Below are 20878 nucleotides of genomic sequence, written 5' to 3' on the forward strand. Positions count from 1 at the left end.
TCTTCATCTGGTCAGAAGAAATCATCTGGAAAGGAAGTCACTTGCTTCGAGTGCAAGGAATCTGGGCACTACAAGAGTGACTGTCCCAAGCTTAAGAAGGACAAGAGACCAAGAAAAGTCTTCAAAAAGAAAGCCCTCATAACCTTTGATGCAACTGATTCTGAAGAAGCTGAGTCAAAAGAAGATGAAGCTGTGGAGGCTCTAATGGCTACCACCAGCAGAGGTGCTGAAGCTTCAGAAGATGATTCAGACTCTGAAAATGATGATGAGGTATTCTCTGACTTCTCTCTATCTGAGCTAAGAACTGCTTTATCTGAAATAATGAAGAAACATGATATTTTGCTAAATAAGCATAAAGAGCTTAAAAAGAAATATGCTGCTAAAACCAGTTCTTCAGAAGTTCATGAGAAGTCAGTCTCTGAACTCATGGATGAAAACTATATTCTTGTTAATGACAATGCTGTTCTTCGTGCTAAAAATAATGTGTTAGAAGACCAACTTGCATCATCTGATGTTAAGTATGAGACAAAATATGAGAAAGCGTTTCAAAAGTTCCTTGCAAAGGGCATAGACAGAAGTCTTATGGCTTCAATGATCTATGGCATGAGCAGAAATGGGAACAGTGGCCTTGGCTACTTTCAATCCATGAAAGATGAGTCAATTCAGTCCAAACGCGAACCCTTGCATAAACATTTCGTTCCCGCTGGCACTGTCATTCCATAAAAGGTTACACCAAAGGTGGTGAAACCAAAGGGGAAGTTTAAACTTGATAGGTCTAAATATTATACTCAAGTTCCTCTGCATTATCCTCCTGTTGCACCCAAAGTTCCAAGAACTTCTGGGAAAACTAACAAGAAAGGACCCAAGATGTGGGTACCTAAAGCAAAAATTATTCCTGTTGCAGACGTCTTATGCAGCTCAGTTAAGACACCTGTCATGGTACCTGGACAGTGGATGCTCGCGACACATGACGGGCACAAAGTCTATATTCCAAGAACTGACACCGCTTAAGTCAAGAGGAGACGTTGGCTTTGGAGGAAACCAGAAGGGAAAAATTATTGGAAAAGGTTCCATAGGAGATGGAAAAATTCCAGTCATCAATGATGTACTTCTGGTGGAAGGGTTATTTCACAACTTGCTCTCCATAAGCCAAATTGCTGACAAAGGTTACGATGTGATCTTCAATCAAACCGGATGCAAAGCTGTTAGTCAAACAGATGGATCTGTTCTGTTTTCTAGGAAGAGGAAAAACGATATTTACAAAATCAGATCTTCTGAACTGCTATCTCAGAAGGTTAAGTGTCTCATGTCAGTTAATGATGAGCAATGGATCTGGCACAGACGTCTAGGACATGCAAGTCTCAGGAAAATCTCTCAACTTAGCAAGCTAAATCTCGTCAGAGGATTGCCTCGTCTGAAGTATTCATCAGAGGCTCTATGTGAAGCTTGTCAGAAGGGTAAATTCACCAAGAAGCCTTTTAAAGCAAAGAATGTAGTATCTACAACAAGGCCCCTTGAGCTACTTCACATTGATCTCTTTGGACCAGTGAAAACTGAATCCATTGGAGGAAAGAAGTATGGGTTAGTCATTGTAGATGATTATAGCAGGTGGACATGGGTAAAGTTCCTAAGGCACAAAGATGAAACACATACCGTGTTTACCAACTTCATTACCCAAGTTCAGAAGGAGTTTCAATCTTCCGTGATTACTGTTAGAAGTGACCATGGTGGAGAATTTAAGAACAAAGCTTGTGAAGAATTATTCAACTCTCAAGGAATCTCTCATAACTCCTCTTGTCCTCGCACTCCTCAACAAAATGGAGTAGTTGAAAGAAAGAATAGAACTCTTCAGGAGATGGCTCGCACCATGATGCAAGAATCAAGTATGGCCAAGCACTTCTGGGCAGAAGCAGTCAACACTGCATGCTACATTCAGAACAGAATCTCCATTAGACCAATTATGGAGAAAACTCCTCTTATGAGCTATGCAAAGGAAGACAACCTGACATCTCTTACTTCCATCCATTCGGAAGTACTTGCTTCATCCTCAACACTAAGGAGCAATTGGGTAAATTTGATTCCAAAGCTTTAAAATGTTATTTTCTTGGTTATTCTGAAAGATCTAAAGGTTTTAGAATTTATAATATTATTCATCAAACTGTTGAGGAATCCATCCAGATTAGATTTGATGATAAGCTTGGCTCAGAAAAGTCAAAGCTGTTTGAAAGATTTGCAGATTTAAGCATTGACTGTTCAGAAGCAAATCAACCAATGAAAAGCCCAGAGGATGTTGCTCCAGAGGCAGAAGCATCTGAAGATTTTCCAACAACTTCTGATCCACTTCAGAAGAAGAAAAGAATAGTTGCTTCTCATCCAGAAGAACTGATCATTGGCAACAAAGATGCTCCCGTCAGAACCAGGTCTATGCTCAAACCTTCAGAAGAGACTCTTCTGAGTCTGAAGGGACTTGTGTCTCTCATTGAGCCGAAATCAGTTGATAAAGCTCTTGAAGACAAAAGTTGGATTCAAGCAATGCAAGAAGAGCTAGATCAGTTCACCAAGAATGATGTATGGACCTTAATGCCCAAACCCAAAGGTTTCCATGTCATAGGAACCAAGTGGGTATTCAGAAACAAGCTGAATGAAAAAGGAGAAGTAACAAGAAACAAGGCAAGACTGGTAACTCAAGGCTATAGTCAACAAGAGGGAATCGATTACACTGAGACCTTTGCTCCTGTAGCAAGGCTTGAAGCTATAAGGCTACTGATTTCCTTCTCAGTAAATCACAACATCATTCTCCATCAGATGGATGTCAAAAGTGTCTTCCTCAATGGCTACATTTCAGAAGAAGTGTATGTCAAGCAAACTCCTGGCTTTGAAGATGACAAACACCCAGAGCATGTCTACAAGCTCAAGAAGTCACTCTATGGATTGAAGCAAGCTCCCAGAGCGTGGTATGAAAGGCTCAGCTCCTTTCTTCTACAGAATGAGTTTGTAAGGGGTAAAGGTGACAATACTCTTTTCTGCAGAACCTATAAGAATGACATTCTTATAGTTCAGATTTATGTTGATGATATCATTTTTGGTTCTGCTAATCCCTCCTTGTGCAAGGAATTTTCTAAGTTAATGCAGGCTGAATTTGAAATGAGCATGATGGGAGAACTTAAATACTTCCTGGGAATTCAAATAGATCAACGACCAGGAGTCACCTATATCCATCAGAAGAAGTACACCCTGGAACTTCTGAAGAAGTTCTACATGAGTGACTGCAACATCTCAAAGACTCCAATGCATCCAACATGCATTCTTGAGAAAGAGGAAGTTTCCTCTAAGGTTTGTCAGAAGCTCTATCGTGGAATGATAGGCTCTCTTCTTTACTTAACTGCATCTAGACCTGATATATTGTTTAGTGTGCATCTCTGTGCTAGATTTCAATCAGATCCTAGAGAGACTCACTTAACTGCTGTTAAGAGGATCCTCAAATATCTGAAAGGAACTACTAACCTTGGCTTGATGTATAGAAAAACATCAGAGTATACACTTTCAGGTTTTTGTGATGCTAACTTTGCTGGAGATAGAGTGGAAAGGAAAAGCACCTCTGGAAGCTGTCATTTCCTTGGATCAAATCTTGTATCTTGGTCAAGCAAAAGACAGAACACAATTGCTCTATCAACTGCTGAAGCAGAGTATGTCTCAGCTGCCACTTGCTGTACACAAACCATATGGATGAAGAACCATCTAGAGGACTATGGATTGTCTATGAAGAAGGTTCCTATCTACTGTGACAACACAGCTGCTATTTCACTCAGCAAATCCTATTCTACATTCAAGAGCAAAGCATATAGAGGTAAAGTATCATTATATTCGTGATCATGTTCAGAAGGGCACTCTATCATTAGAGTATGTTGATACTGACCATCAGTGGGCAGATATCTTTACTAAGCCCTTGGCAGAAGATAGGTTTTTATTTATTCTTGAAAACCTGAACATGGATTTTTGTCCAGAGTAAGGTTTTCTTCAGAACTTCTGACCATGGTACCTCTGAAGTCATCAGATGTTAACCCTTTCAGAAGTTACTCGATCAGAAGCACTTAACCCACTGGTTAAACTTCTGTGGTAGACAACAATACACGTGTCACTTCATTTGTGACATAGTTCCTCGAGTCGCGTGGTATATCTGCTATAATGATGATGTCTACTCTCCTCTACTATGCTATTTTCAGACTATATATTTTATAACCGTTGATTTTGCCTTTAATTTCTTAGAAAAACTGTCAACGGTTACCATTAAACCCACTATATGCACTGTCACACACGATCTCCCACTCACTTACACTTACGGTTTTGAAACTATCCGTGTGCATTGCATTCATTCATATTCCTTCCTCCAACATTTCCTCCTCTCTCTGAACCCTAAACCTCCATCTCTAAGAATCATGGGCAAATCAAGGAAACCTAAGGCGAATGTTTCTGCTTCTACCACACAAACTGCCAAAGATCAAGAGAAGCAAAGATTCGAGGAAGCACAGAAGATTCTGAATGCACCAAATGTAGTCACCTGTGCAAAGAAAGTGGAAGAACTGAGTGTGTGCTGCGAAGCAAGAGTTGATTTTGATAATCTTGCTCAACATGGGTTTGATATTAGGAACCAAGTCGAGTTGCAAGGATGGTCTGGGTACTTCAACAGGCTCGTTGGTCCAATCTATCACAAATTGGTTGTCGAGTTCTGGAAGAATGCAATTTGCAACGACTACTACGTCGTCTCCCATGTACTGGACAAGAAAATTGTGATCTCTGAAGAATCTATAGCAAAACTGCTGGGTATGGAGTTTCAGCAGGGAAAAAGGATCAAGAATGTTGAAGCAAATGTTGCTGGAATGAGGACCGTGGTCAACAAGGCGCTCTATGATAACTGGTCTTACGAGAAAACCAAGTACAACATTAAGGACTTGAAGTCTGAGATGAAGATTTGGCAAAAGATCTTCATGCATTGTATTCACCCCAGAACTGGAGGAACTGATTACCTGAATGCAACTCAGGAGGTAATCATGTACTACATTTCAACTGGTGAGCTTATATGTCTGTCATTCCTACTTTTCAATTATCTGAAGGAGTGTGTTGAGAAATCAAGGACCACAACTGGTTCTGAGAACAAAAGATTCATCTCTTACATTCCGTATGGAAGGCTGCTGTCAGACATCTTCGTCCAAAATAAGCTTGTCAAGACTCTATCAGATCTTGGACTTCACGAAGATCTGGCCATGACAGTTGGTGATGCTCTCAATGGCACAAAGTTAAAGAAAATGCAGATCATTGAGAAGATTAAAGTTGCTCCCAAAGAAGACACCTCTGATGAAGTTCGTCGGAGAAATTACCCCATTGATGACTTTCCCATTTGGTCCAAGAAGGACAATCCAGCATGCATTCTGGAATATGTAAGGATGCTCAGAAGACAAGGAGATCCTATCACCCTTACAGAATTTGTTAACACTCTTCCTGAAAGTCCTCCTAAGCTGACTACTAGGAAATCCAGGAGAGCAACAAGCAGCAAGCCCTCAGATCCTAAGGGCAAAGGGATTCTGATAGAGGAACCTGCAAAGAAGAAGGCTGCTTCCAAGACTGTGATCATCAGGGAACCATCTCCTGAAAGGCCTCTGAAGAGAACCTCAGCTCAACAACAACAAATGTCTGATTCTGAAAGCTCAGAAGACACATGGGAAGACTCCTCAAGTGAGGAGACTGAAGATGAAGACATGCCTCTGGCTAAGAGACGCAAAATTATTCTCGAGGAAGAGGAAGATGAGCAGGATGACCATGAGATCATCCAGAATGTGATTCAGGGTATAAGGGAAGCTTCAGATGCTGAAGAATCCACTGATTCTGATGTTATTCCCCTAGTAAAGAGAAGGAAGCTTCCTCTGAGGGGACCACTTCAGCAGAAGGAAACAGCGGCAGAACAAGCATCTGAACCAACTTCAGAAGTTCAGAGGGAAAGAAGATCTAAACGCATCTCTGATCCAGCAAGGACTGCAAGTCTCACCAGAACCTCACCCATCAGAAGCCCCAGTAAGGTAATTACTGAAAGCATTAATTCTGAATCCGCTTTAGTAGTTATACCTGAGCAACCTCTGCCTATATCTACCTCTCTGCCTACCACAAACCAAACCAAATCTCTTCAACCTGAACCTCACCCTGAAACACAACATCAAACACAAGCTGCACCTCAAAATACCAAATCTCCCATCCAAACAGCTACCACAGCCATCCCTTCAACTCCAATTTACACCTCTTCCCCATCCATCCCAACTGAACCAATACCCCCCTTCAATTCCTTCATTCAAGGTATTGTTCAACATGAGGCTACTCTGAGAACTTTAGTTCAACAGTTCTCTCCCAAGCCTGCATCCACTCCACACACCTTCCTCATAACCCAGACTGGTGAGATCCCTACTGAGAAAGAAAAGGAAGATGATGATGTCCAGATCCTTGAGCCGCCCTTCAATGTGAAGCCCCTTCAACAAATTGCTTCCAATTTTGAAGATCGGATTCCAGATGCTGCTGAGACCTCTTATGTATCCTTGTCCAATTACTCAGCAGTCAACTCACAGGATCTGAGTTTCACTTCACCTGAGAAGACTGTCACCTCAAGGCAAAGGCCAGATACTATCTCTGAAGCTGAGCACATGGATGAATCAGATCACTCGGGCGTAGAGAAGGACCACGAGATTGATTCCACTCCTTCAGAGCACATGGATGAATCAAATGCTTCAAGCTCCAATGCTGCCAGAACTCCTCAGCCTGTTCTGACCCTGGCCACCTCCTTCCATCCTCAGAATCTTACTCAACTCCTTCAGCAGTTTTCTGAAGAGGCCACCAGAAGACTGAAATGGCTGTATCAGGTAACTGATAATCAGTTTGATGCCTCTCTTGTTGATGGTCTATGGTCTGCCTTTGAGAGATGGTCAGAAGGCAAAGGCCATGCATTTCAGAAGCAACTTAGCAGGGAAAAACAACTAAGAGTTCATGATGCATCTGAGAGGGCCTATGAGCAAAGGCAGAGAGTGCTGCACAAGGTTTGTGAACCCTTGAGAAGAGCTGTGGCTGAAAGACCATGTGTTGTTTCTGAATGTACCTCAGAAGATGTTGTGATGCTCTCGGCAGAGGAAGAAGAAGAAAGCACAGATGGCATAGTCATTCTGGACGATGCAGATGCTGATGATGTTCAGAAACAAGGGCCAATTCAAGTTGATATTGCAATGTCATCAGAGGCTGAAGTTGCTCCTCATGTTCAAGCTCCAGAAGTTCCTACATCTGATCCAGTTCCAGAAGTTGAAGTTCTTGCTGCCCGAATTGACAGAATTCAGAATGATCAGCAGAGGTTATTTCAGATGGTTGAGGAACAAGGCCGTATTCAGAATGAGCAAAGCAAGCAAATTCAAGAGTCCTCAGGAAAAATGGAAGCTATCATGAAGTACCTCATGGACAACCTTCCCTCCTCCTCCAAGCCTTGAATTCCTCATCTCTATCATGCATACATTTAATTGTTATGACTGCATTTATTTTATGCTAACTATGCTTAATTATTCTTATCTGATTCAATGCACCGTCCATTTAGTAACTCACATGCCTTTATGATTAGATCAGTTTTATGCATGATTTTCTGTTACCTTTTCTCCTTATAATCTCCGCAATCCTTCTTCTCCATCACAACGCAATTCACTTCCTTCTCATTCTGTTCATTCTCCCTTGTTCAAGAATGACTTCTGTCGACTTAATTTCTGAACTCAAGACTTTGGTATTTGACCAAGTCTTTCCATGGAGTGTTAATCTCTCTTCCTCTCAGATCTCTCAAGCTCTTGAGAAGATTGAGCATCTTCTGACATGTTGGCTCACTTCTCATCAGACTCACTGTCTTCAGAACCTTCAAGATGTTCTGAATGATCTCCTCCGTCTGACCAATCGCCAGGCGGACATCGAAGCTCAGCTCCAGGGTATTTGCATGCTTCTGGAATATGAGGCAGATAATCATGAAGCAGATCAAGAGGCTGTCCAGGAGAATGCTGCCTTGAAGGAAGACTTGGCTACTCAGTTAGCCTCAATTGATAAGGACATTCGTCCTCTCCATCTTCAACTTCTCTCCATGAAGAATTCTCGAGCTTTCCTGTTTGTCTAGGCTTAGTCTTCTTCTTTCCTCTCGATCCTTTGTACTTCTTCTCCATTCAGAAATAATAACATTTCTTCATTGCATCATTTCCTTGTTATTGTTATTGTTAATTTTTGTTTTTCACTCTTTTTGATTATGACAAAAAGGGGGAGTACATATGTTGGTTTTGATAAATTTTTATATTATATAAAACCAGTAGAGGAGAACAAGTATCAATACTTATAGCACATAGATATTGTCAAGCGTCTCAGATAAGGAATACATTTTGTTCTTATCGTGAACTAATCTTGCTTCTGACGCCTTATTCCAATTACATCTAGACAACACTCTATGTTATTATGTGATATACGCTAAGTTCTGAACCATCACTTCTGATAAGTATACATCTATTCAAGCGTAAAATCTGATCACATAACCAGACTCCGAATCTAGACTATTCACCAATTCATCAAGTAATAGATTCAGGGGGAGTCAGGGGGAGACCCTAGCTCAGAAACAGGTGTTGTCCTAGATTCAGAAAGAGCATAGCAAACTGTTACACAAGGATAAGTTTAATCTCTGATCTTTTCTCTCTTGTGTATTCAGTTTATTGTGTAAAAATTGTTCATCAAAATACTTGTTTTGTCATCATCAAAAAGGGGGAGATTGTAAGATGTTGCATCTCTATGTTTTGATGATTACAATTAAGGTTTGTGATGATGAACAATTGTGGTACCCTAACGTTTGTTTTTAAGTTGTGACAAACAGGTTCTGAATCTGATCCAAGCCTATTCGTTCAGAAGAAGAAGAACCAAGGGTTACTAAAAAGAGAGCTCATTAACCTACCATGTTCGTTCTGAACAGTGGCAAATACTTCAGAAGCTCTGAAGATGGAAGCTCTCAAGAAGATCTGAAGAACTCAAGTCAGAAGTTCTGAAGACCAGATGTTCCAGTGGAACGGTCCAGAAGTAGAAGACTCAAGTTCTGAAGACTTGCAAGAAGTTGGTTCTGAAGACCCAGGCTATTCTAGCTCTGACGATCAGAAGTTCTGAGGAACTTGTTCAGAAGCAGAAGTTGCATGGTCAGAAGACTCCAAGCTTCAATCTGACGATGATCAGAAGCTTCATCAACATTCATCTGAAGCTCCTTCATCACAAGTCAACTAGTAAAAGGACAGGTCGCTATCACAGTACAACGTCGTACAAGTCTCAGTCTGTCCGCCACCTACCTTGTACAGCCTAGCAGTCTGATATTACAGAATTGCCACTCCAACGGATAAAACCCTAGCAACGGCTACATCACAAGTCTTGGAGTATATAAAGGGTGAAGAAAGAAGAAAGAGGCCAAGAAACTTTGCTGAAAATATTCAACAAAAACGAACCATTCTCTTAGCATTATTTCTTCACTGTTCTTAAACATCTGAGTTTACTATTCGCTTGTTAGAAGCACTCATTGTAAACCCGAAACCTTTTACATCATATTGTAAAGTTCATCAAGAGACCAAGGTTGGTCGGATCTTGAGAAGACTGAATCAAGGCTGATTCAGTATTTAGCTAGTCTTAAGAGGATCGGTAGATCAGCTTCTTAAGAGGATACTAGTGAGAAAATCAGTGTACTGTTAGTCACTTAGCAGGTTGCAAAGTGCAGTTGTAACACTCATTGATTTTAGTGGATTGCCTTCATCAGAAGAAGGAAGAAATCACCTTCACAGGTGGACTGGATTAGCTTGAGCTTTTATCTCAAGTGAACCAGGATAAAATACTCGTGTGCTTTACTTTCTATTATTCAGCACTTAGTTTTCTTATCTTTGAGTTTTGAAAAAGCCAAAAAAAAAACTTTACCGGAGATACAAAAACTCTATTCAAACCCCCCCTTTCTAGTGTTTTTCGCACCTTTAGCCCCGATGATGGAATTCCCAAGGCTAACATATGCGAATTTGGGCGGAAAATGAGTTTTCAAGGGAAAATCCGAAGTTGGAAGAGATTCATGGTTTTCCATGGCATGCCTCGATGCCCAAAGTGGTTTCCCCTATCCCAAGGTTTCCCCGTAAGAACCCTTGTAAAAATGTGAGAATTCTTGCCCCGATGATAAATTTCCCAAGGCTAACCTTTGCGAATTTGGGTGGAAAATGAGTTTTCAAGGGAAAATGCCAAGTAGGAAGGGAAACATGGTTTGTCATGACATTCCTCGTTGCCAGGGAAAATATAAAGTTGGAATGGAAAATTGGTTTGTCATGGCTTGCCTCGTTGCCCAAATAGTTTTATTATGCTAAGGTGCCCCAATGAGCTCCCATGTCGAAATTTTAGAATTGTTGCCCCGATGATGGAATTCCCAAGGCTAACATATGCGAATTTGGGTGGAAAATGAGTTTTTAAGGGAAAGTCCAAAGTTGGAAGGGATTCATGGTTTGTCATGGCATGCCTCGATGCCCAAATGGTTTCCATTATCCCAAGGTTCCCCCGTAATCACCCTTGTCAAAATTTGGAAATTCTTGCCCCGACGATGAATTTCCCAAGGGTAACATATGCGAATTTGGGTGGAAAATGAGTTTTTAAGGGAAAATACCAAGTTGGAAGGGAAACTTGGTTTTCCATGACATTCCTCGTTGCCCAAATGGTTTCCTCATGCCAAGGTGCCTTCGTGAGCTCTCATGTCTAAATTTGGGAATTCTTGTCGCGATGATGGATTTCTCAAGGCTAACCTATGCGAATTTGGGTGAAAAATGAGTTTTCAAGGGAAAATCTCAAGTTGGAAGGGAAAATTGGATTTCCATGGCATGCCTCGTAGCTAAAATGGTTTTCCTATGCCAAGTTGCCCTCGTGAGCTCCCATGTCAAAATTTGAGAATTCTTGCCCCGATGATGGATTTCCTAAGACCAACCTATGCAAATTTGGGTGTAAAATGAGTTTTCAAGGGAAAACCTCAAGTTGGATGCGAAACTTGGATTGTCATTGCATGTCTTGTTGCCAAAATGGTTTTACTATCCCAATATGCTCCCGTGAGCTCTCATGTCCAAATTTTGGAATTTTTGCCGCGATGATGGATTTCTCAAGGCTAACCTATGCGAATTTGGGTAGAAAATGAGTTTGCAAGAGAAAATATCAAGTTGGAATGGAAAATTGGTTTGCCATGGCATGCCTCGTTGCCCAAATGGTTTTACTATCCCAAGATGCCCCCGTGAGCTCCCATGTCAAAATTTTAGAATTGTTGCTCCGATGATGGAATTCCCAAGGCTAAGATATGCGAATTTGGGTGGAAAATGAGTTTTCAAGGGAAAATCCGAAGTAGGAAGGGATTCATGGTTTGTCATGGCATGCCTCGTTGCCCAAAGTGGTTTCCCCTATCCCAAGGTTCCCCCGTAAGCACCCTTGTCAAAATATGAGAATTCTTGCCCCGTTGATGAATTTCCCAAGGCTAACCTATGCTAATTTGGGTGGAAAATGAGTTTTCAAGGGAAAATACAAAGTAGGAAGGGAAACATGGTTTTCCATGACATGCCTCGTTTCAAAATGGTTTCCCCAAGCCAAGATGCCATCGTGAGCTCCCAAGTCAAAATTTGGGAATTCTTGCCGCGATGATGGATATCCCAAGGCTAACCTTTGCGAATATGGGTGGAAAATAAGTTTTCATGGGAAAATTTCAAGTTGGAAGGGAAATTTGGATTGCCATGGCATGCCTCGTAGCTCAAATAATTTTCCTATGCCAAGGTGCTCCTGTGAGCTCCCATGTCAAAATTTGAGAATTCTTATTCCGATGATGGATTTCCCAAGGTCAATCTATGCAAATTTGGAGGTAAAGTGAGTTTTCAAGGGAGAATCTCAAGTTGGAAACAAAACATGGATTGCCATGGCATGCCTCATTGCCCAAATGGTTTTACTATGCCAAGGTGCCCCAGTGAGCTCCTAGGACAAAATTTGGGAATTTTTGCCGCGATGATGGATTTCCCAAGGCTAACCTATGCGAATTTGGGTGGAAAATGTGTTTGCAAGAGAAAATATCGAGTTGGATTGGAAAATTGGTTTGCCATGGCATGCCTCATTGCCCAAATGGTTTTACTATGCCAAGGTGCCCCCGTAAGCTCCCATGTCAAAATTTTAGAATTGTTGCCCTGATGATGGAACTCTCAAGGCTAACATATGCGAATTTGGGTGGAAAATGAGTTTTCAAGGGAAAATCCGAAGTTGGAAGGGATTCATGGTTTGTCATGGCATGCCCCGTTCCCAAATGGTTTCCCTTATCCCAAGGTTCCCTCGTAAGCACCCTTGTCAAAATGTGAGAATTCTTACCCCAATGATGAATTTCACAAGGCTAACCTTTGCGAATTTAGGTGGAAAATGAGTTTTCAAGGGAAAATACCAAGTAGGAAGGGAAACATGGTTTGTCATGACATTCCTCGTTGCCAAAATGGTTTCCCCATGCCAAGATGCCCCCGTGAGCTCCCAAGTCAAAATTTGGGAATTCTTGCCACCATGATGTATTTCCTAAGGCTAACCCTTTGCGAATATGGGTGGAAAATAAGTTTTCAAGGGAAAATCTTAAGTTGGAAGGGAAACTTGGATTGCCATGGCATGCCTCGTAGCTCAAATGGTTTTCCTATGCCAAGGTGCCCCTGTGAGCTCCTATGTCAAAATTTGAGAATTCTTGCCCCGATGATAGATTTCTCAAGACCAACCTATGCAAATTTAGGCCTCTATGTTCCTTCCTACTTGGCCCTCAAATACCATATCCATCAACCGCTGATACGTCGCCCCCGCATTCTTCAGTCCGAAGGGCATGGTCTGATAACAGTAGTTTACCCTGGTGGTCAAAAAGGCCGTTTTATCTTCATCCGACGGGTGCATCTTGATTTTGTGATATCCCGAATAGGCATCCATCAGACTCAGCATCTCATTTCCGGACGCCCCATCCACTAACTTGTCTATGCTTGGTAATGGGTAAGAATATTTTGGACATGCCTTGTTCAGGTCTGTGTAGTCCACACACATTTGTCATTTCCCATTCGCTTTCTTTACCATCACCACATTCGCCAGCCATGTAGGATACTTAATTTCCCGGATAAAGTCTGCCGCCAGTAATTTGTTTACCTCTTGTTTGATTGCTTTCTCCTTTTCATCGCCCATTCGTCGGCGTGTCTGGGTCACTGGTTTAATTCCGGGATTTAGCGCCAGCCTGTGGCAAATGAAGTCCGGGTCTATTCCCGGCATGTCCTTATGACTCCAAGCAAAAAGATCCAAATTCTCGCCCAACAGCTTTGATAATCTCTGTTCTTGGACCTCAGTCAGTCTGGTCCCTATTTTGAGCACTTTCTCGCCAAATTTCAGTTCCTTGGTTTCCTCGATTGGCGTGGGCCTGTTGACTCGCCCTTCGCCCCTCGGATCTAGGTTTTCTTCTGGCTCCTCAACCTCGTTGCATCGGTGTCTTACCGAGGCGCTCTTTTTCCCGTACTGATCTACCGCGTTGCAGTAGCACTCCCTTGCAGTCTTCTAGTCCACATCAACTCTCCCAAATCGTTCATTTGGCAAAGGATATTTAACCGTCAAATGTGTCGTCGAGATCACGGCGCACAGTCGGTTTAAGGTGTTTCTGTCAATTATCATGTTGTAAGATCCCTCCGCTCCTAGGATTAAGTATCTCACATTCAGCGTCCTAGCGTTCTATCGCTCGCCAAATGTGGTGTCAAGGTCAAGGACGCCTCTCACTCATACTTGCTTGCCCGCAAATCCCACCAGAGTCCCTGCATAAGGAGTGAGGTCTCCCTCATTCAAACCGAGCCGATCAAACGCTCCGCCGTAAATGATGTCCGCTGAACTCCCTTGATCCAAAAGTACTCGTCGTACATTGTGTTGGTTGACGCGAAGGAGGATTACAATCGGATCGTCCAGATGTGGCTTTACTCCGAAGAAGTCATCGGATGAAAAGGTAATGTCTGGGTGTGAAAATCCGAAAGGAACCTCCGTGACTGCGTTCACCGCCCTGGCGTAGCGCTTTCTAGCTGCACTGGTGACTCCTCCTCCTCCAAACCCTCTAGCGAACGTGTTTACTCCTTTAGGTATCAAAGCATTACCGCCCTGTGTTCTAATAGGTTCTCCTGCCGCTATCAGCTTTCTCACCTCGCGCAGTAACGTGCGGCATTCCTCTGTGACGTGGCCCATGGCCTGGTGATAAGCGCACCATTCACCTCCCGTTTTGCTGCTCATTTGCGTCACTCGCGGTTCCTGGAGATTCTCTGCTTCACTCGATCTGTCCAAGCACGCCAGCTTTCCTTTTGGAGACGAATTCCTCCACTCCCTCGAGGATTTCCAACAGCTTTTCCTTTGCAATGTCCAAGGCTCCGCTGTTGTATTCGCCCTTCGGACCTCCGTCTCCTGGTGCTTCAGGCGACTATTGACGTCGCGAATCAGCCACCTCCAATCCTTGCGAGCGTCCAACGGCTGAGGTGATGGCGGTCTTTCTCCTAAAGGTTCCAACAAGGAGACTGAGGACTCCTCTTCCTCACTGTGTCGCCTCCCATACGCGCGGCGTGAATCACGCGTGTGTTACATCCTTCTTTTACTTTGTCATGTTGCGCTTCCATCAAGTGTCACTAACGAATCAAGAATTTAACCGAAAATCAAGAAACCAAAGAGAATTGCACGGAAAATCGAACTACTTTCAGCCAAATCACAATCCACGTAGTCCGGGAATCGAAATCTACTGTTCCTCACAGACGGCGTCAAATGTTCTATCCATGAACATTGAGATGAGGTATAGTACTTAGAGTGTAAGGAACGTGATGTGAGATTCCTATAGAGAATGAGAGCGTAACCGCTTTAGAGCGAGAAAGTAACTGAATTTCAATCTTGTTATTTCTCCAATGAGCTAAGAGTCCTTTACAATTGGTATTCATACCCTATTTATAGATGTGGAGTTGGCCTTGGCGCCTCTAACCCTTCCTAATGGGCCGGTTGAGCTTCTGGGAGGAGGCCCAAGACCCTGGTCCGCTCGTCGCCCTAAGCTGGCGCTCCTGAGTGAGGGACCCTGGGGTCTTGCCCAGTCCATTCCCCCGTGAGCTCCCATGTCAAAACTTGGGAATTCTTGCCGCGATGATGGATTTCCCAAGGCTAACTTCTGCGAATTTGGGTGGAAAATGAGTTTTCAAGGGAAAATATCAAGTTGGAATGGACACTTGGTTTGTCATGGCTTTCCTTGTTGCCCAAATGGTTTCACTATACAAAGGTGCCCCCGTGAGCTCCCATGTCAAAATTTGAGAATTCTTGCCCCGATGATGGATTTCTCAAGACCAACCTATGCAAATTTGGGTGTAAAATGAGTTTCCAAGGGAAAATCTAAAGTTGGAAGCGAAACATGGATAGTCATTGCATGCCTCATTGCCGAAATGGTTTTACTATGTCAAGGTGCCCTCGTAAGCTCCCATGTCCAAATTTGGGAATTCTTGCCGCGATGATGGATTTCCCAAGGCTAACTTCTGCGAATTTGGGTGGAAAATGAGTTTTCAAGGGAAAATATCAAGTTGGAATGGACACTTGGTTTGTCATGGCTTTCCTTGTTGCCCAAATGGTTTCACTATACCAAGGTGCCCCCGTGAGCTCCCATGTCAAAATTTGAGATTTCTTGCCCCGATGATGGATTTCTCAAGACCAACCTATACAAATTTGGGTGTAAAATGAGTTTCCAAGGGAAAATCTAAAGTTGGAAAGGAAATTTGGTTGGCCATGACATGCCTCGTTGCCCATATGGTTTCCCTATGCCACGGTGCCCCCATGAGATCCCATGTCAAAATTTGAGAATTCTTGCCCCGATGATGGATTTCCCAAGACTAACCTATGCGAATTTGGGTGGAAAATGAGTTTTCAAGGGAAAATCCAAAGTTGGAAGAGAAACTTGGATAGCCAAGGCATGCCTCGTTGCCCAAATGGTTCCCCTATACCAAGGTGTCACCGTGAGCTCCATTGTCAAAATTTGAGAATTCTTGCCCCGATGATAAATTTCTCAAGGCTAACCTATGCGAATTTAAGTGGAAAATAAGTTTTTAAGGGAAAATATTAAGTTGGAGGGGGCTCTTGGTTTTCCATGGCTTGCCTCGTTGCCCAAATATTTACCCTATTCCAAGGTGCACCCGTAAGCTCTCATGTCAAAATTTGAGAATTCTTGCCCCGATTATGGATTTCCCAAGGCTAACATATGCGAATTTGGGTGGAAAATAAGTTTTTAAGGGAAAATCTCAAGTTGGAAGGGAAACTTGGATGGCAATGGCATGCCTCATTGCCCATATGGTTTCCTTATGCCAAGGTGCCCCAATGAGCTCCCATGTCAAAATTTGAGAATTTTTTCCTTGATGATGGATTTCTCAAGGCCAACCTATGCAAATTTGGGTGGAAAATAAGTTTTTAAGGGAAAATCTCAAGTTGGAAGCGAAACTTGGATTGTCATGGAATGCCTCGTTGCCGAAATGGTTTTACTATGCCAAGGTGCCCCCATGAGCTCTCATGTCAAAATTTGGGAAATTTTGTCGCGATGATGGTTTTCCCAAGGCTAACCTACGCGAATTTGGGTGGAAAATGAGTTTGCAAGGTAAAAGATCAAGTTGGAATGGAAAATTGGTTTGCCATGGATTGCCTCATTACTCAAATAGTTTCCCTATGCCAAGGTGCACCGGTAAGCTCCCATGTCAAAATTTGAGAATTCTATCCCCGATGATGGATTTCCCAAGGCTAACCTATGCGAATTTGGGTGGAAAATGGGTTTTCAAGGGAAACTCTCATGTTGGAAGAGAATCTTAGATTGCCATGGCATGCCTCGTTGCCCAAATGGTTTCCCTATGCCAAAGTGCCCTCGTGAGCTCTTATGTCTAAATTTGAGAATTCTTTCAACAATGATGAATTTCCCAAGGCTAACCTATGCGATCTTGGGTGGAAAATGAGTTTTCAACGGAAAATATCAAGTTGGATGGGTCTCTTGGTTTGCCATGGCTTGCCTCATTGCCCAAATAGTATCCCTATGCAAAGGTGCACCCGTAAGCTCCCATGTCAAAATTTGAGAATTCTTGCACCGATGATGAATTTCCTAAGGCTAACCTATGCGAACTTGGGTGTAAAATGAGTTTTCAAGGGAAAATCTCAAGTTGGAAGTGAAACTTCGATTGCAATGGCATGCCTCGTTGCCCAAATCGTTTCCCTATGCCAAGGTGCCCCTGTTAGCTCCCATGTCTAAATTGAGAATTTTTGCCCCGATGATAAATTTCCCAAAGCTAACCTATGCAAATTTGGTTGGAAAATGAGTTTTAATGGGAAAAAAATCTTGTTGGAAGGGAAAGTTGGTTTTCCATGACATTCCTCGTTTCCCAAATTGTTTCCCTATGCCAAGGTTCCCCCGTGAGCTCCCTTGTCAAAATTTGAGAATTCTTGCCCCGATGATGGATTTCCCAAAGCTAACCTATCCGAATTTGGGTGTAAAATGAGTTTTCAAGGGAAAATCTCAAGTTGGAAGGGAAACTTGGATTGCCATGGCATGCCTCGTTGCCCAAATGGTTTCCCTATCACAAGGTGCCCTCGTGAGCTCCCTTGTCAAAATTTGACAATTCTTGCACTGATGATGAATTTCTCAAGGCTTAACCTATGCGATATTGGGTGCAAAATAAGTTTTCAAGGGAAAATATCAAGTTGGATGGGACTCTTGGTTTTCCATGGCTTTCCTCATTGCCCAAATAGTTTCCCTATGCCAAGGTGCACCAGTAAGCTCTCATGTCAAAATTTGAGAAGTCTTGCAGCGATGATGAATTTCCTAAGGCTAACCTATGCAAATTTGGGTGGAAAATGAGTTTTCAAAGGAAAATATCTTGTTTGAAGGGAAACTTAGTTTTCCATTACATGCCTCGTTTCCCAAATGGTTTCCCTATGCCTCCCCGTGAGCTCCCATGTAAAAATTTGAGAATTCTTGCTCCGATGATGGATTTACCAGGGCTAACATATGCGAATTTGGGTGTAAAATGAGTTTTCAAGGGAAAATCCCAAGTTGGAAGGGAATACTTGGATTGTTATAGCATGCCTCATTTCCCAAATGGTTTCCCTATCCCTGTGTGCCCCCGTGAGCTCCCTTGTCAAAATTTGAGAATTCTTGCCCCGATTATGAATTTCCCAAGGCTAACCTATGCGAACTTGGGTGTAAAATGAGTTTTCAAGGGAAAATCTCAAGTTGGAAGGGAAACATGGATTGTCATGGCATGCCTCGTTGCCCAAGTTGGAAGGGAAACTTGGATTGTTATAGCATGCCTCGTTTCCCAAATGGTTTCCCTATCCCTGTGTACCCCCGTGAGCTCCCTTGTCAAAATTTGAGAATTCTTGCCTCGATTATGAATTTCCCAAGGCTAACCTATGCGAACTTGGGTGTAAAATGAGTTTTCAAGGAAAAATCTCTAGTTGGAAGGGAAACTTGGATTGTCATGGCATGCCTCGTTGCCCAAATGGTTTCCCTATCTTTAGGTGCCCCCTTGAGCACCCTTGTCAAAATTTGAGAATTCTTACCCCGATGATGAATTTCCCAAGGCGCCTATGCGAACTTGGGTGTAAAATGAGTTTTCAAGGGAAAATCTCAAGTTGGAAGGGAAACTTGGATTGCAATGGCATGCCTCGTTGCCCAAATGGTTTCCATATCCCATGGGTCCCCCGTGAGCTCTCTTTTCAAAATCTGAGAATTCTTTCAACGATGATGAATTTCCCAAGGCTAACCTATGCGATCTTGAGTGGAAAATGAGTTTTCAAGGGAAAATATCAAGTTGGATGGGTCTCTTGGTTTGCCATGGCTTGCCTTATTTCCCAAATAGTATCCCTATGTCAAGGTGCACCCGTAAGCTCCCATGTCAAAATTTGAGAATTCTTGCACCGATGATGAATTTCCTAAGGCTAACCTATGCGAACTTGGGTGTAAAATGAGTTTTCAAGGGAAAATCTCAAGTTGGAAGTGAAACTTCGATTGCAGTTGCATGCCTCGTTGCCCAAAAGATTTCCCAATCCCATGGTGACCCCGTGAGCTCTCTGGTTAAAATCTGAGAATTCTTTCCCCGATGATGAATTTCCCAAGGCGTTATGCGATCTTGGGTGGAAAATGAGTTTTCAAGGGAAAATATCAAGTTGGAAGGGACTCTTGGTTTGCCATGGCTTGCCTTTTTTCCCAAATATTTTCCCTATGCCAAGGTGCACCCGTAAGCTTCCATGTCAAAATTTGAGAATTCTTGCACCGATGATGAATTTCCTAAGGCTAAACTATGCGAATTTGGATGGAAAATGAGTTTTCAAGGGAGACTCTCAAGTTGGAAGGGGAACTTGGATTGCCATGGCATGCCTCGTTGCCCAATTGGTTTCCCTATGCTAAGGTGCCCCCGTGAGCTAAATGTCAAAATTCGAAAATTCTTGCCCCGATGATGGATTTCCCAAGCCTAACCTATGCAAATTTGGGTGTAAATTGAGTTTTCAAGAGAAAATCTCAAGCTGGAAGGGAAACTTGGATTGTCATGGCATGCCTCGTTGCCCAAATTGTTAACTATGCTAAGGTTCCCCTCGAGCACCCATGTTAAAATTTGAGAATTCTTGCCCCTAAGATGGATTTCATAAGGCTAACCTATGCGAATTTGGGTGGAAAATAAGTTTTCAAGGGAAAATCACATGTTGGAAAGGAAAATTGGATTGTCATGGAAAGTCTAGTTGCCTAAATGGTTTCCCTATGTCAAGGTGCCCCTGTGAGCTCCCATGTCAAAATTTGGGAATTCTTGCCCCGATGATGGATTTCCCAAGGCTAACCTCCGAGAATTTGGGTGTAAAATGAGTTTTCAAGGGAAAATCTCAAGTTGGAAAGGAAACTTGGATTGTCATGGCATGCCTCGTTGCCCAAATCGTTTCCCTATGCTAAGGTACCCTCGTGAGCTCCCATGTCTAAATTTGAGAATTTTTGCCCCGATGATAAATTTCTCAAAGCTAACCTATGCAAATTTGGGTGGAAAATGAGTTTTAAGGGGAAAAAAATCTTGTTGGAAGGGAAACTTGGTTTTCCATGACAAGCCTCGTTTCCCAAATTGTTTCCCTATACCAAGGTTCCCTCGTGAGCTCCCTTTTCAAAATTTGAGAATTCTTGCCCCGATGATGGATTTCCCAAAGCTAACCTATCCGAATTTTGGTGTAAATTGAGTTTTCAAGGAAAAATCTCAAGTTGGAAGGGAAATTTGGATTGCCATGACATGCCTCGTTTCCCAAATGGTTTCCCTATCACAAGGTGCCCCCGTGAGCTCCCTTGTCAAAATTTGAGAATTCTTGCACCGATGATGAATTTCCCAAGGCTAACCTATGCGATATTGGGTGGAAAATAAGTTTTCAAGAGAAAATATCAAGTTGGATGGGACTCTTGGTTTTTCATGGCTTGTCTCATTGCCCAAATAGTTTCCCTATGCCAAGCTGCACTCGTAAGCTCCCATGTCAAAATTTGAGAAGTCTTGCACCGATGATGAATTTCCTAAGGCTAACCTATGCAAATTTGGGTGGAAAATGAGTTTTCAAGAGAAAATATCTTGTTGGAAGGGAAACTTAGTTTTCCATTACATGTCTCGTTTCCCAAATGGTTTCCCTATGCCTCCCCATGAGCTCCCATGTAAAAATTTGAGAATTCTTGCTCCGATGATAGATTTCTCAGGGCTAACATATGCAAATTTGGGTGTAAAATGAGTTTTCAAGGGAAAATCCCAAGTTGGAA

The sequence above is a fragment of the Lotus japonicus genome, chromosome 6 (genome assembly GCF_012489685.1).
Source record: "Lotus japonicus ecotype B-129 chromosome 6, LjGifu_v1.2".
NCBI lineage: Eukaryota > Viridiplantae > Streptophyta > Magnoliopsida > Fabales > Fabaceae > Lotus > Lotus japonicus.